The sequence below is a fragment of the Euprymna scolopes genome, chromosome 38 (assembly GCF_053919585.1).
Source record: "Euprymna scolopes isolate OS-2025 chromosome 38, ASM5391958v1, whole genome shotgun sequence".
Classification (NCBI taxonomy): Eukaryota; Metazoa; Mollusca; class Cephalopoda; order Sepiida; family Sepiolidae; genus Euprymna; species Euprymna scolopes.
In genome coordinates this window covers 90,304,808-90,322,343 of record NC_136519.1, presented here as the reverse complement: position 1 = coordinate 90,322,343, position 17,536 = coordinate 90,304,808, and the positions used below count along the sequence as shown (strand labels likewise).

General features: G+C 34.1%; 1 long non-coding RNA gene across 2 annotated transcripts; it reads right to left on the bottom strand.

Annotated features, from left to right (window-relative positions):
* Positions 1-980: 980 nt before the first annotated feature.
* Positions 981-17,004, bottom strand: LOC145263236 (uncharacterized). 2 transcript variants are annotated; one of them, XR_013864502.1, is made up of 3 exons: positions 16,923-16,999; positions 8,056-8,417; positions 981-1,250 (listed from the first exon to the last, which is right to left on the bottom strand). It is a non-coding gene; the product is annotated as an uncharacterized LOC145263236 (long non-coding RNA). The 2 variants fall into 2 exon arrangements; XR_013864501.1 differs by lacking the exon at positions 8,056-8,417 and having other exon boundaries at positions 16,923-17,004.
* Between the last annotated feature and the right edge of the window lie 532 nt (positions 17,005-17,536).

Here is a 17,536-nt window from a genome sequence, read left to right as displayed (position 1 = left end):
AAGAATGTGATCTTTCTCACGTATGTGTTTGCATATGACAGAACAAACCGGACTTCTGTGTAAAAGAAGAACCACATACTTCACAAGAATGTGGCTTTTCCCTTTTATTCCCCCCAGTATGTGTTCGCATATGTTGCAACAATTTATCCTTTCGTGTAAAAGACGAATCACATATTTCGCAAGAATGTGGTTTTTCTCCAGTATGTGTTCGCACATGCTGCAACAAATGTTCTTCCCGTGTAAAAGAAGAACCACATATTTCACAAGAATGTGGCTTTTCCCCAGTGTGGGTTCGCATATGTTGAAACAAATGATGCTTCTGTGTAAAAGAAGAATTACATACTTCACAAGAATGTGGCTTTTCTCCTGTATGTATTCGCACATGTCGCAACAAATATTCCTCCCGTGTAAAATAAGAACCACATACTTCACAAGAATGTGGCTTTTCTCCAGTATGGCTTTTCACATGACGGAACAAACTTGACTTCCGTGTAAAAGAAGAACCACATATTTTGCAAGAATGTGGTTTTTCTTGTGTATGTGATCGCATATGCTTCAAATAAGTTGACTTTTGTGTAAATGATGAACCACATACATCACAAGAATGTCGTTTGTCTGCCATATTTTCTTGCATATAATGTAATTCAATATTTGTATCAGAGAAGAACAAGATACTCCTCAAGAATTTGGCCTTGTGTCTGTGTTCAAATGTAGAAAAACAAAACTCACCTTTCAATAAAAGATACACCTTATATCACAAGAGTTTTGTTTCCTGTTTCTATTTCTATTTTTTGTTTTTGAGACAGAAGAATACCATTCGTCACAGTAATCTGACTTTCTTGAGCCTCAGATTTCATGTGCTCATTTTAGTTTAAAATGTTAAATAATTGTATAAACATAACCATGACAATAAAATTGTTAATATTTCCATCTGACTTCAGTTTAAACAATTTACAAATTTTTTCCTCTAAAATGTTGAATTGGATTTTTTTAACTTTTTATTTTTATGCATTTTCTAAAGTATTCATGGTTTTTTAAATATTTCTGCAAATGTCTTATTTAAATAAGGAGTAGAGAAAACAAAAAATATACAATTTGATATATTTTTTTACAAAATTTGATTAAAAAAGAGTTATAGGGTTTATAAGAATTCAAAATAACTTTCCAAATGTTTTTAGACGTTCTTATTCACCAACAGCCTGAAGATGCATTCAGATTCAATCGGGGATTTCTTTTCTTCAATGCAGATTCTGCAATTATAAAATAAAATTTAAAATTACATTTCATCATTAAAAATTCCATTATAACATAAATTATTATTAAAAAATCTACAAATTCGTTATTAGTTAAATTAAAAATATAATGAGTACATGTTTATGCAATATTTGTGTATTAACCAAATGTATTTCATCTTTTCAGATATTACACTAAAAATTAATTATCATTAAAAAGTGGTAATTCTTTGTATGTAATATGAAGTGAAATACTTTTTAGAGATGGATTTGTAAAAACTGCACTTATTATTTATTGTTAAAACAGTTACAGTGAGCATATATCATTTGCTAGTTTTATTCCTGTTTCACAAAATAATTAATCAGAAAAATTTCATTGATAAATATTTTCTGTTGCTCCCTTATATTAGTTTTACTCATTAATTACTCAATATATCCAGGCGGCAAAATTTAGGCAGACAAGGAAGTCAGATAAGGTTAATTTAGATCATGGAATAGACCAGCATGGGCAGTCCTCTGCGTGCTATCCTAGCTAATCTCTTCCTAGGTTTCCAGGAATGTGTTATTCACCCAGGTTACTAGACACTTTTTTTATTGACGATACGTTGGTGACACCTTTGTCATTTTGAGCCTCGCCATGAAGTGAGTGAATTTTTCCTGCATTTGAATAATCTCCAACCAGCTCTACAATTAACCATGGAGGAGGAACACAATGACTCTCTTCCCTTCTTGGATGTTTTGGTAAAGAGGACAAGTAACAATTTCTCTACCATAATATACAGGAAACCGACTTTCACGGACCTGTATATCAGTTGGGACTCATTTGCCCCTATGAGTAGGAAAATCAGCTTAATTAAAATGTTGGTTCACCGTGCGCTTATGATTTGCACGGCCAGCAAATTAGAAGCTGAACTGAAAAATATAACAGATATACTCATTAAGAATGGTTTTCCTGAGGAGAATTCTGGAAGTCACACAGTTAACAAAAGTAAACAAGAATCATAATGCATTCTCGCAGACAGCTGTGTAGAATGCCATTAATTCAATTGACCCAGATGTCACTTCAATTATAAGCCAGAAGAACAAGTCACTTTTCCCCATTTCTATAGGAGATATGAAGATATTTTTGTATCGGATTGCGGTATATGGACAGATGCTAAAAAAGTTAGGCTTTTGCTAAGAAAATTAGGAACAGCCAAACATACAAAGTTCATGAATTTCATTCTCCTAAAACAGACCAGTGAGTTGAACGTCCAAGAGACAGTGATGCTACTAACAAGGCTGTTTTCTACAAAAACATCTCTTTTTCACAGGAGATATAAGTGTATGAATGTCACTAGAAGAGAGGAAGACGACTACATTACTTATGCAAGTATAGTAAACAAGCATTGCGATGACTTTAAACTGAAGGAATTATCATCAGATGATTTTAAATGTTTAATTTTTGTGCAAGGACTGGTCTTAAATAAAGATACTGAAATCAGGCGATGTGTTTTAAATAAACTTTAAATGAGCCAAATTTAAAACTACAAACCTTAGCGGAAAACTGTGAACAGTTTGTTGTGCTGAACCAGGACAGTCATGACATAGAGGAAGACGGAGTATTGCACATTAAAAAGATCCATTAGACGAAAAAATTGATTTAAAAAAATAACCACCAGTGTTGGAGGTGTGGAGATTAACACTGGTACAATGAGTGTCCCTACAAATTTAAACAATGTGACATATGCTACCAGAAAGGACATAAGGCATCACATTGTATGAAAAAATCTGGTAGAAAGACATCCATTAAACTTACAAAAATTTAACCTTAAGAACGAAATATCCGGAAATATGTACAAGTTAAAATGTTTAAAAAGCAAGTAAGACTAGAGTTTAATAGTAGGTCTGAAATTTCCATTATTTATGTACATACATGGAAAAAGCATGGGAGACCTGCTGTGATTAAATCACATAAAACAAGAAGGGAGAAGCCTCAGTGGCGAAAAAAAATCATTTTCAAAGGAGAATTATTGACGAATATTTCTTTTCAGAAAAAGACCGAAAAAGCAAAAAATTTTGTCATGCCGAAATCAAATAACCTCTTTGGAACTGATCTGGGCGGAAAGTTTAGACTATGGGATCTCCCTTTAAGCTCTTTTTGCCAGAAAGTTGAGGATTCGAATATGGAGGCAGTAAAACTTAAGAGGGGGTTAAAAAAGAAATTTCCAGACGCATTTTCAGGCGGTCTTGGAAGGTGTACAAAAGCAGTAGCAAAATTTGTAGTCAAAGAAAATGAACAGTCAGTGTTCAAAAAGAAAAGGAATGTTCCATACACTGCTATAGAACAAATAGACAGTAAATTAGAAGGACTCAAAAACATGGAAAAAATTGATCATAGTGAGTTAGTTGCACCAACAATTTACATTAAAAAGAAAAGCAATGAGATTCAGGTTTGTGCCGACTTCTCGACCGGCTTAAAGATGGCATTACAAGAGGACCATTATCCACTTCTAAGCCCTGAAGAAATATTTGCGAAACTGAGTGGAGGGACATATTTTTCTAAAATCGACCTCAGTGATGCGTATTTGCAAGTTCCAGTTGATGAGGAGTGTTCAAAGCTGCTATGTATCAATACCAATAAGGGATTGTACAAGTTTAACAGACTTCCTTTGAGGGGCAAAGTCGCCCCTGTGATTTTTCAGCAAATTATGGACATTATGCTAAATAGGTTGGATTTTGCAGTAGGTACATGGACAATGTGTTAATGAACAGCACTAGTAAAGAACACAAGGATCATGTAAACCGAGTATTCGAAAGGATCCAGGATTATGGATTTAAACAAAAACAGGAAAAATGTATGTTTTTCATAAGAAAAATAAAATACTTGGGGCAAATCATCAATGAACATGGAAGAAGGTCGGATCCAGATAGATCGGGTACAATAAGAGACATGCCTACTCCAGAAAATATTGTGTCTCGACAAAGTTTGCTGCAATGTATTCGTGCCAAATATGCATAAACTAAGATGGGTCTGGACGGAAGAGTGCAAAAAAGCATTTCAGGAAATTTAAGATATATTAACGTCTGACTTGTTTTTAGCACACTATAATCCCACGCATGATATTGTAGTTGCAAGCAATGTCAGTGCCTATGGCATAGGAGCATGCATATTACACAAAATGGATGATGGAAAAGTAAAACGCATAGCCCATGCATCTCTGACACTTTTGCCAGCTGAAAAAAATTACTCGCAAATTAAGAAGCGCTATCCATTATATTCGCAGTAAAGAAATTTCATAATTTCCTGCACAGTAGGCAATTTCTGTTAAAAATAAATCACAAAACATTATTAACGATTTTCAGATCGAAAAAGAAACTACCACAACATATGGCAAATAGACTCCAAAGATGGGGTACTATGCTTCTGAATTACAATTTTTAAATGGAGTATGTACCATCTAAAAAACTTGGTCATGCAGAGGTTTATCAAGTTTAAAACCTAAGCAAACAGAACCATTGGAGGATATGGTAATAGCAGCTATTCAAGCGGAAGTTGAGGTAAAAAATACTTTATGTGACACAATAAGAGAACTTCCAGTAACACTTGATGAGATTAAGAGTAAGGCAGAGGTAGACGAATTTATTATAAGCACGAAAGAAAAAAATCAACAATAAGCAACTGGATGAGGGAATCAATTCAATTTGTGAGAACATCCTGTTATATAGCGACATGGTGGTAGTTCCTGCAACACTACAGAACAGAAGACTCAAACAATTCCATGTAGGACATCCAGGCATATTAAGAATGAAAAGCATTATGCACTCTTTCGTTTTTTGGCCAAACATGGATAAAAATATAGAAGAAAAAGTCAGGCAGTGTAGAGGATGCGCATTAGCTATGAAAGCTCCTCCAACTCAATTCGGATTGTGGGCAAAACTGGACCGACCCTGGTTGAGAATTCACTTGGACTTTGCAGGACTGCTACAGGGGTTCTATTATCTCATTGTTGTAAACAGTCTAAGTGTCCGGAAGTACTAAAATGCAAGAACCCCCACATTCGAGGCAACTATTAATCTCCTATATGAATGATTCGCTAGGTTTGGGGTAGTAGACTGCATTGTCAAAGACTATAGAAAGCAATTCATGTCTACTGAATTTAAGCATTTTTGTGCGGATCATCTAATCAAGCGTATAACCATTCCCTCATACCACCCGAGAAGTAATGGGCAAGTGGAGAGGTTCATTAATACATTCAAGAGAGCTCTGAAAAAAGCTAGTGGATCACCGATGGATAAGTCAATCCAACAGTTTTTACAGGTTTACAGGGTTATGTTGAATGCAAAAATCGAAATGTCAAAGACACCTGCTGAGGTCATGTTCTGACACAAGGTTAGATCGATTTTCCACAAGTTGTTACCAAACCAGGATAGGCCAAACCTCAAAAAACCGATAACAAAAAAATGGAATAAAGTTGGCAAAAGAGTCTTCTACAAGATTCACAAAAATAATAGGACTTTCTGGGAGTCTGGCATAGTTGAAAAACAAATAGGCAACATGGTCCATATGATTAAGGGACCAGATTTCATGCACAAACGCCACACTAATCAAATGATGAAAAGATACTCAGTGAGGTAACCAGATCACCCGAAGAGGACATCATGGACACTGTTTGATACTTTTCAGTTCCCATATCAGAGACAGCTCCTGAGAATAGGTAAAAAAGTAAACGGAAATCAACTGAGTTGATTAGGGTGAACCCAAAACAGAAACATCATTAATCCCCAGACAGGATATTTTCAAAGGGGGGGGGGGTGATATACCGGCTTTTCTATGTATAAGGGAAATTACACCAGTTCTCACTATATATATATATATATAGTGCCAGTAATGTCTACAACAGTGAGAAGGAGTGACAGTAGTCCACTGCCTAGCTAAGCGCTAGTCAGTTATACCTGTATTCCTACCTTTGTACCTGTGATGTTAATACACTTTGTTAAACTAACTTCGACTTGATTTTCTTCTTTTACTAGTGTGTTACGACACAACAGACAATTAGTTTTGTTTTTTCTTGTCTAATTTTTCATTTCCCCACCCCACGCTAGAGAAGAAAAAAAGAAAAAAACTACTTATTTTTTAAATGATATTTACCATTTTTTTTTTCTTACTCGTAACTGCCGATGCTATCTCTTTACAATGTATCAGTCAAAAGACGTCTTGAGGTATATTTTAGGTCCTTTTTTATAATCTCTAATTTATAAATATACAAATTTACTCTTAAATTGTTTTTATTAACGAATTGTCACTTTCCCCTTAATGACTTATGTTTCTTAGCTCGGTATATCTTGTTCAAAACTATTATTAAAAAATGTGTGTATATATATATATATATATATATATATATATATATATATATATATATATATAATTATATATATATATATATAGTCTTTGAAGTTTTTAACCTTTAAAACTATGCAAAAAAATTTTTTTAATATTTTTTATCATTCATTAGAAAACCATCTAGTCAGTAAGTCATTTAATCACCTGCAATCACTGCATCAACTTGCTCTCGAATTTACTATAGTACGAATAATTTATTTTTTAAGGGATCATCAGTTGTTTGCCATGAAACACTGTTTCGGGGATTTAAAAACAAAACAGTATATTACATTATGGCTCCCCAGCAGTGTTGATCTCAGGAAGACGACATGTCACAAACATTTGATCCAATTTCCTATTCTTAACTGCAATTACTAACCTTTTCATGCCATAAAAATGAATTTCTTACCTGTGTGATTCATCAATTTCCAATGTAAAAATGGATATATTTTATAATTTATCAGTCTTGTATATATATATATATATATATATATATTCACTATTGTCCCATTTATGGTCTGATGAGGTGGTCTCTTTGAATTGAGATTCCACTGAAACATGTGTGCACATATATAACCAATGTTTGTATAATAAATAGATATATATATATATATATATGATTGCACTCCCTCAGACACTTAAAGTCCATGAGCCCAAAATGACTTCCCTCGCCACAGGACCATTTTTATAGACAAATGCCTGAGGGAGTATCTATACACAGATGATGATACAGAGTTTTAACTTTGTACGACAGCTAAGTCTCTCTCTCTCTCTCTCTCTCTCTCTCTCTCTCGGTTCAAAATGTTGAGATCCAGCAACAAGCAAGAGCAAGATAGCCAGCAACAAGTTAAACTGCAAACCAGCTTAATGCGGGTTCTGGTCTTCTGCTTTATGGTTTTTAAATCAGAGATTTGTTTCTCCTAGAAAGGTTGCCTTCACTACGGCTTAGGGGAGCTCTCTACACCCCAACACACACATACATATACACAAACACACGGTGCTAGTTAGCCATTGATCTAGAAAAAGTTTTCATTCGCCCTTTGGAAGGTCTTATTTTTAGTTCTTCAGGGAGACTAGCCAGCCTCCTCCTTTATAAGTCTTTGAAGTTTTTAACCTTTAAAACTATACAAAAAAAATTTTTTTAATCTTTTTTATCATTCGTTATAAAACCATCTAGTCAGTAAGTCATTTAATCACCTGCAATCACTGCATCAACTCGGTCTCGAATTTACTATAGTACTAATAATTTATTTTTTTAGGGAACATCAGTTGTTTACCATGAAACACTGTTTCAGGGATTTAAAAACAAAACAGTATATTACATCATGGTTCCCCAGCAGTGTTGATCAAACACCACCTCCCTTAATCTTAGGAAGAAGACATGCTACAAACATTTGATCCAATTTCCTATTCTTAATTGCAATTAATAACCTTTTCATGCTATAAAAATAAATTTCTTACCTGTGTGATTCATCAATTTCCAAATTAAAAATGGATATATTTTTTAATATATACATACATACATATATGTATATATTTTTAGTTTCCACCTGTATCAGAGACCACATTGTGCGACATATAAATATCTGTGCGTAATGTTGCCAAGCTAATCCAATATTTTGAATCCAGTAAAGTAACTGGTCCTGACGACATTCCAATTGTAGTGCTGAAAAAGCTTCAACCAGAACTAGCTTACAAAGCTGTTTAAGTGCTGTCTTAAGGTGAATTGCTTCCCAACACACTGGAAAATCTCATCAGTATGCTCTGTATTTAGGAATTCAGGTGATTGGTCATCTCCCTCTCAGTACAGACCAATAAGTCTCCTGTAAATAGAGAAGTAATCAACCACCTCAGCAAAAAAAAAAAAAACAACTTCTTAGTGACATGCAATATGGTTTCCATTCTGCTAGATCTACAGCTTATGTACTTACGGTTTATCTCATAGGATTAGCAAATCTCTTGATGGAGGCTTCCTTTCTGAGGCAATTACTCTTGACATATCAAAGGCCTTTGATAGGGTATGGCATAAAAGTCTACTCCAGCTATAGTATAGCTGGAAATCTCTTCTCAATTATTAAATCTTTTCTCTCTGATAGGTTAATAAGAGTAGTGGTTTATGGGCAGAAATCAGAAGCTCATAGTATTAATGCTGGAGTCCCTCAGGGGTCTATCCTGGTTCAACTTTTTTCCTGATCTACATCAATGATCTTCCCAATCATATCCTTAGATGATTCAGAGACATTTATGCTGACAAGACAACCATCTGTTACAGCACATCAAAGACCGAGTTTTCTCTGATTCTCTCTCTACTGATCCTTAACTCGTGGTACAATGGAGAAAGAAGTGGCTGGTTATGTTTAATGCATTCTAAACCAAACTTCTATCTTTACATCATCAACGCTCTGATCCCCATCTGATATCAATTGAAATGAATGTCTCTTGTCTTGGGGAGGCTTTATATTTTGACAAGAATCTAGGCTTGACCTTTACTCCTGATCTGAAATGAAAAATGTACATACAAATCTGTTGCCAAGGTCACTGGAAAAATGCTGGGATCCATCTATTGATCTAGTAGATATCTCACTGCTGATGCAATTCTCTATCTATATAAGAGAGCCATGTATGTCCAAGGATGGAATATTGTTGTCACAACTGGGCAGGAGCTGCTAGAAAAAACTTATCCTTCCTTAATAGAGTTCAAAATAGACTTCATAGCCTAGTAGGGGATGCTCTTTTATTTTCTCGGCAAACTGTCTTTCACAGAATAGATATTACGAGCCTGTCTCTATTTTATTATCATCTTCATGGACAGTGCTTGTCTGAGCTCCAATCTATGGTCCTCTTTCTCTAACCTTTCACGAGAAATACTTGTCTAGCTGAAAACACTATCAGTAATTCCCCCCACTCTTTATCTGTGCCTAAACCTAAACGTAGATTCCATGAAGAAAGCTGCACACCTGTGGAACTGTCTTCCATTTGCCTGCTTTCCAGCTAACTACAATATGGTCATCTTCAAGTCCAACATAAACGAGTTCTTAATTAATCCAATTACCAAATTTACACTACAACGATTACTATGATATTGTCATATTGACTACTGTACACTCATTAACTCTTATCCTCAAGTGGATTTTGGGCACTAATAAGTGATGACGTATGTAAATATATATAAGCTTTCATCCAACTTTCTCAATATATGCACTAAATAGACAAATTTTTGACCAATTATAACATTTATTTTGCTAAAAACATTTCCTCTAATGAGGTGAGTCATTTGTTAAAAATCCATGGATTATAGAAAAAAAACTTCAAAACTTTGTATTCCTTGTTGAAAAATAGATTTCTCATGGTTCTTTTAATTTACAGGATTTAACTACAAATTTTTATTTTATATATATATATATATATATATATATATATATATATATATATATATATAATTTTGAAGTTGTTATTGTTCAAAGGTAAGGAAACCAGAGAAGTATAACAAGGTTAATGCAAGAGTGCTGAATACCCAAAGAAGAGCAAGGTATATCTTTATTTGTTTTTGCATAAGCAGTAATATATTGTTACACATTCCTTGTATAAAAATTAATTTTTTATCATTTTTTATTCACGGAATTTAACTCAAAATTTTTATATTCATGAATTATTATTTTAAAAATCATTTTAAAAATTTTAAAATTATTATGGTTTTATATATATATATAAATTACTATAATAATTTTATATAATATATATATATATATATATATATATATATATATATATATACAAGTATAACAGACTTGAAATCTAGTAAAGCTGAAAGTGAACATTGATTTTACTTTTATAACTCATGTTGGCTCATTTTCTACATTGGTTCTATTAAAAAATAATTAATATTCACTTATGAAAAGACTGTTAAAATAACTCTAGCTTTCTCAGCTACCAAACTTACGGTTCTGCAAAATGCAAAATATTATATTTTTATTTCCGTTTTACTTTTCAAAATATAATTAAAATTTACTTGTTAATAGGGGAGAATTCAGCTCACTCAAAAGATCACTAAAGATAAAGTATAGTATCAGAACAGATATTATACTTTAACTATAATTCTATTTTGAAAAGTAAAATAAAATGCAAATAAACTCCAGATAAATTTATTAAAATATTAATACATACAAAACGTGTAAAAAATTTTAAAAGTGGGCAGCGTAATAGTATCCTTTTCTTTTCACAAAATACCCTTCAAGCATTCAATAAAGGCGAATTAATCCAAAACCAGAAGAAAATTGAAAAATATTTTTGTTGGTTCACTAAACAAGCTCAGACACCACAGATGGAACACCTCACCAACCCCATAAATAGCTTGGTGTGTAGGTAACAGTAGATACAGCCAGGTATTCTTAGTCGAACAGAATGTCCCAACCAGACCCAATGACAAAGCCACCTAATCCAAGAGTATGACATTTGACAAAACAAAATTATGAATTCTTTAAATTCTAAAAAGCGAAGAACCATAAAGTTTAACATACAAAATTAAACAAATTTTTTTCATATAAGACTAACTTTTGCCGGTTCACATCCCACTAAGAATTCCTCGCCTTCTTTAAGTCAACTTGTTTCAATTTTTTTATCCCACAGAATGAATATGTATTTATGGATGACTCTGGATTAAAATCCACATGGCCTAATTGCTCATGGGGAAACCTGGGGATTTGGTTAATCTGTCTTTTTTCTTTCATCTTCAAAGAAGATTCCAAATGTTCTGTTAGCTGTTGTTAATAAGTCATTCATTCATATTCACAATTCATAAAAAAGTTGCTTTCTCTATCAAGGATAGTTAGACATCTTTCTTTTCATAAAGTCGGGCCGATTGCACTAAAAACCATTCAAACATAAAATGTAGAATAAATTCGCATTCGTCCGACTCCTTAGTATCCTACATTGAAATCCACAAAAAAAGTAATGATTTCAATTTCTTCTCTTCGTTTAGCTTGTTCGGTCTTCAGTTTGTTCAAGGATGGTGATGTTAATATACTATTCTTTTGGCATGGTTGTCGTAACAGGTAACAATAACGGTTCTCTTGATGTAACCATCTTTAGAACTTCTCAATGACTCACAGAAATAAGTCACAGAAGGAGCACTTTACCCATCCCCCGAATAGCTTGGTGTGTTGGTAACAGGAGTACACCAAGGTATATTCAGGCAAACAAGACACCCCAAACAGACTCAATCCAAAGACCGTCACTGGAAACCTGACTGCATGAAGAACCAGTTGAAGACTGTGCTCTAGGAACCTCCATGTTGAGAAACTTGATAATGGAAAGGTCAGCAAAAAAGAAAAGAAACAGATTTCTTTTTTGCAATATGTTGAAAAAAAAAATGGGTCAAAGGGCGACACTCCAAGGTGAGCATGCAAACGTCAGGGTTGCAAAAAAAAATACTCTTTTAGCGACCCCCCCCCACCAACCGGACATGGCAACAACAGCATGAAAAATGTTTACTGGAGTAATTCAAACAGTCTGGTCTAGTCGCCACGATAACTAAGATTTGACCCAGAAGAGAATGAAAGAACCTGTTTTATAGGTTTTAAACCACCTCCTGCCCCCTTGACCATAATACCATTTGATATGGTTCCTTTATCCCTGACGAACTCAACCAACATAAGCATCACTCTTTTTTACTTTTTTTACATAACATAGGTTGTGGGAGTCTATTTCCTTCTTTAGCAATTGTAAGGAACATTCGTTTCTTTTAAGGAATTGAAATTACAGCAAAAACGCTAGTTGACCACTGGAAGACTTACCTTTAAGAATTTGGAATGTAATGGTTAGGTTGAAGTACAGAATAGTTACAAAACAACCTCCTCTCCAAGTGTTAAATAGGTTTTTAAATAATTAACCAAAACAGAATACATTCGACAATAAATACCCAACTTCTTAAAAAGGTGGGCAGCCAGCACACTTTTACCAATAACTAAAAACAAAAGGCAAGATACCGATACCATAAAATTAAACTAGGGACACAAATGCTAGCTTTCAGACTCAACAACAAAAAAAAAAAATTCCAAACATAAACAAAATAAATTTTCATTCATATAATGGCTTTGGTGACCTTAAACATCTCAAGGGTCAAATAACATCAAACTTTCGTTATGTACTTGAGGAGACTAGAGGCTATCATTTTTGACGTAGGTTGTGGGTGTCCATTTCTTTCTATAGCAATTGTAAGAAATGTTCTTTTCTTTTAAAGAATTCAAATTATGGCAAAAAAGTGTAATAAAAAATAACTAAAAACAAAAGGCACGTTTTAAACAGAGCTAAACAAGTCCTGCGTTATTAAAAGGAACTAAAGAACAGAAGTTAGTATTTAGAAAATCAAGAAATCCCCTAAAATTAGAATGTTTTTTGGATTCAGACTGGGGAAACGACGAAGATCGCAACAGTATAACTGGATATTGTTTCAGACTCTCAGAAAATGGGCCTATTATTTCATCGAAATCTAAAAAGCAACAGATTGTATCTCTCTCTATGTGTGAAGCAAAATTTATCGCGATCACACACACGATCCAGGAAGCACGGTACCTTAAAGATACTTTAAAACTATTTTAGAGGCAGAATTAACTAAAAGCCCCATAGTAATTAATTGTGATAATCAAGCCATTATGGTCTTAGCACAGAACACGATAATCAACCAAAGATCTAAGCATATAGATATAAAATACCATTTCGTGAAAAAGGAATCCATTATTTTGAATTACATATCATCAGAACAAAATATCACTGATGTATTCACGAAACCCGCAGCACGAATAAAGTTACAGTGTTTTTTCTCAAAACTTGTTGGGGGATTCGACTGAATAATTTTTTTTTTCACGGCTCTGTATGTCTATAGATTTCTATATATCAAAAAAAAAAAAAAAATAGTCCTGGACAAGACGTTAAACTGTATCGATTTTATTTGTATCAAGCCTTTAACCTACTAATGCATAACTAATACTTTTGCTGAAATAAAAAAATAAGAAAATAAAAAATTCACTTTAAAATTAAAAAAAAAAACTCTTTGTAATTTTCCTTTTCGACAAAATACTTTTTGCATGCTTATTTTAAGAAGCGCAGAAATTACAATTGACTTTTATTTTTTTGTGCACATTAGTTTTCTTTTTTATTTTTCAAAAATGTCCTATCTTTTTTTGCATTGTTTTCATTAACAAAAAAAACTCTTTACACGTATATTTATTTATATGTATGCGTTTTCCTTTTTTTTTTTTTTTTTTTACAAAACTGCATAATCAAATTTAAGAAATGGCTTCTTTTTCACATACCCACAACTTTTTTAAGGTTGAAATACCTTCCATTTCTTTTATTTCTCTTCTCTGTACACATATATATCTGTTTTGACATTTGAACACAATTAAAAATGGCGTCTTTTTATATGCTAAAATTCTAAGATCCAAATCATTTCTAATTTTTGTTATGTATAATTGAATATAAAAATATATATTTATTTTTGAGCAGAACGAACAAAAGGGACTTCCCCATTATAAAAAATAGGGAGGATGTTGCAATATTTTGGATGTGTAATGGGGTAGCTATTTATTTGGTGTCCACCACACCAAAATGTGGCACAAGACCGGAAGGTGGAAATAGGCAAGCTCCCCTAAAGGATGGGCACTATTGCCTCATCAAAAATTGCCTGGGCACCCCCGTCGGTATTTCCTGGTAGGGGCACCTAAGGCGACAAGCAATTAAATTGCCCAACCGGAAAGCCCGGTGACAAGGCCTGGGAGATTGGACCTCCTAGGTAGTACCCAGGCGGCATACCTCAGTCCAACAGGTGCTGAGCTTGTTCCCGGCCCCTCACTTGTTGGGCTGAGTCTCAAGTGACATATCCTTGATGAGTATTACTACCCTGTCTCCCTGCAGCCGAAGCCACTAGGAGACACATCCCATCACACAAGACATGTACTGGGGTATTTATTTAAATGCTGCCCACATCAGCATTATTTGGCACAAGGCCTGGAAAGTGGGATACCCGCAGGCTCCTCTAAAGGAGGGGCACTCCTGCAATTTTAAAAATTGCCTGAGTAACCCCGTCGGCATTCCCCGGTCTAGGCGCCTCAGGCAGCAAGCAATAAACTTGCCCCACCGGAAAGCCTGGTGGCAAGGCCTGGGAGGGTGGACCTCCTAGGTATTACCCAGGCGGTGTACCTCAGTCCAACAGGTGCTAGGCCGGTTCCCGGCCCCTCACCTGTTGGGCTGAGTGTCAAGTGACGAATCCTTGACGTGTACTACCCTGTCTCCATGCAGCCGAAGCCGCTAGGAGACATCCCATCATAAGAGGTTTATAATGGGGTATATATTTAATTGCCGCCCACATCGGCAATATTTGGCACAAGGGCTGGAAAGTGGGATACCCGCAGGCTCCCCTAAAGAAGGGGCACTCCTGCAATTTTAAAAATTGCCTGAATAACCCCGTCGGCATTCCCCGGTCGGGGCGCCTCAGGCAGCAAGCAATAAACTTGCCCCGCCGGAAAGCCCGGTAGCATGGCCTGGGAGGGTGGACCTCCTAGGTATTACCCAGGCGGTGTACCTCAGTCCAACAGGTGCTGGGCCAGTTCCCGGCCCCTCACCTGTTGGGCTGAGTGTCAAGTGACGAATCCTTGACTAGTACTTCCCTGTCTCCATGCAGCCAAAGCCGCTAGGAGACACATCCCATCATAAGAGGTTTATAATGGGGTATGATCCGACACAGTTGGACGCTTCTATTTATAAACGATGCCGCTAGGAATTGACAAATCGAATTAATTCACGTTCTTCTCCCAACCAATCAGAAACTAGAATTGCTTCATAAATATTAAAACTTTTTCTGGAGCAATTTCACGTTTTCTTTCTGTCTCGACACAGTAAGAATATTTTGCTATGTGGAACTGTCTACTGCAAACAAGTCACCTCTCAGGACTTGTGTGTAACAATGAACCATCGGAAACTGTTCTGTATACTGCAAACCAGTCACCTTTCAAGACTTGTTTAGAACAACGAACCATCTGAAACGTTTCTGAAACTAAACATGGCTTACACTTCTAGAGCATAAATATTTAAAAATGCAATGCAGATAAGTATATTTACTAAGCAAATATAATAATCTAGAGAATTTAGAACGCTGAAAACGTACACAAAATTATTCTTTTAAATCTATTTAGTTAAAAGAATTCTTTTATTTATGTTGAATTTTTTTGTTTAATTCAACTGTTGACGAGCTTGTTTTCCTCTGAAAAAAATTTGGGGGGATTTAAATGATGTTTTATTTATTCATTTTGAGATTTGAAGCCGTCGATTGTTTTGTTTCTATTACTATTAAAAATTATGGATTCATTTTATTATACACATAGATTTGAAAAAAGTTGTAAAAAAACAAATATATAAAAAATATTATCAAAGACAAGATAAGTTACTTTTCTTCCTAACTGGATAAGTTGTTAGTGTTTTTAGTTAATGTAAAATGCTTATTCGCTTCAAAAATCATGGTGGTGAGGTCTTTGTTGAATACAGTAAGTTTGGGGAAATGGGTTCAAACTAAAAAATTATACAAAAAAACTATTAGAAACTCATCGAATATATGTTAACCTATTCCACAGTAACATATATTGAGTGAATTTCTAATACTATTTTGTATATGTTTTTTAGTTTTAACTCATTTTCCCAAACTTAACGTATTCAACAGCGGGATAGCCGCCATTTGTTTTTTTTTTTGTTTTTTTTTTCAAATATATCGATAAACACTGCATTTTTTTTCGAAGTGAATAAACATTTTCCATTAAATAAAAACACTAAAAATTTATCAAGTTACGTAGAAAAAGTAACTTATCTTGCCTATTGATCCGCGCTGTTTTATTAATAGTATTTTCAAGTTTAATTAAAGTTTTATGATGTCTGTTTTTATTAAATTATTAAGTTAAAGTAGAGATTAGCTACAAAACACCCTACCCTCCCCATGTTAAGAATGGCTTTCTAAATAATAGCGTCATTATTTCAGCACGGATCAATAAGTACACTAGTACCACAATGAGAAATCTGTTTATTTCATTTAAACATTTTAAATATTTTTTAAGTAAAATAGTTGGTGTTTTCATAAATTTTGAATTATTCTTAAACACAAAATATAAAAAATTAAACACAATCGACAACTAAAAATCTATAAGAAAAAAAAGTTTTGTAGGTTTTCAGTATAGTTTAATATATTATGGTTATTCGTTTAGTAAATGTAATTATCTCCCTTACATTTTTAACGTATTTTGCAAATGCGTAAAAGATCGATATTAAATTCATGTAGTAATACTTACTTTTTGTTTTATAATCTGCTTTCGACTGACTTTAATTGCTTTTATAAAGGAAACAAATTTTCAGATGTGAATGAGTGACTTTGCAAATTGAAATTAAAATTCAAAATGGCGAACGGAAGAACAAGTTCGCAGAAATAAATTGGAAAGGAAAATTAAAAAGGAGAGTATTTCGAAATAGAGCTGATATCTTTGGTGATTATCACGGATAAAATTAGTATTGTTTTATTATCTCAACATTTTAATATTTATATGAGGGGAAAAAGATTACAGTTTTCATCTTTATTAAATTGATATTAACTTAAAGCAGACGACAGTTGTTCAAGATCTGGTATTCTTTTCTTTTTTTGTTGTTTTGTTTTTTGTTTTGCTTCTTCAGCCATTAGATCATACTTGGAAAGAGATTACGTTTAAGGGAAGTGGTTTCTCACTCTAAACTGACCTTTAGGGAAAATCGTAACTTACCAAGATAGCGCATACTCGTGTTCAAGCGCATGGGCGTGCGTGCTTTGTGGGGTTGTGCAGTAACTGCACTGTGCAGTGCATTGTAAGGTTCGATTGATTAACAAGAAAAAAAGAAAGAAAAATGGCGACTAGCAGTTGCATTTATACTTTTA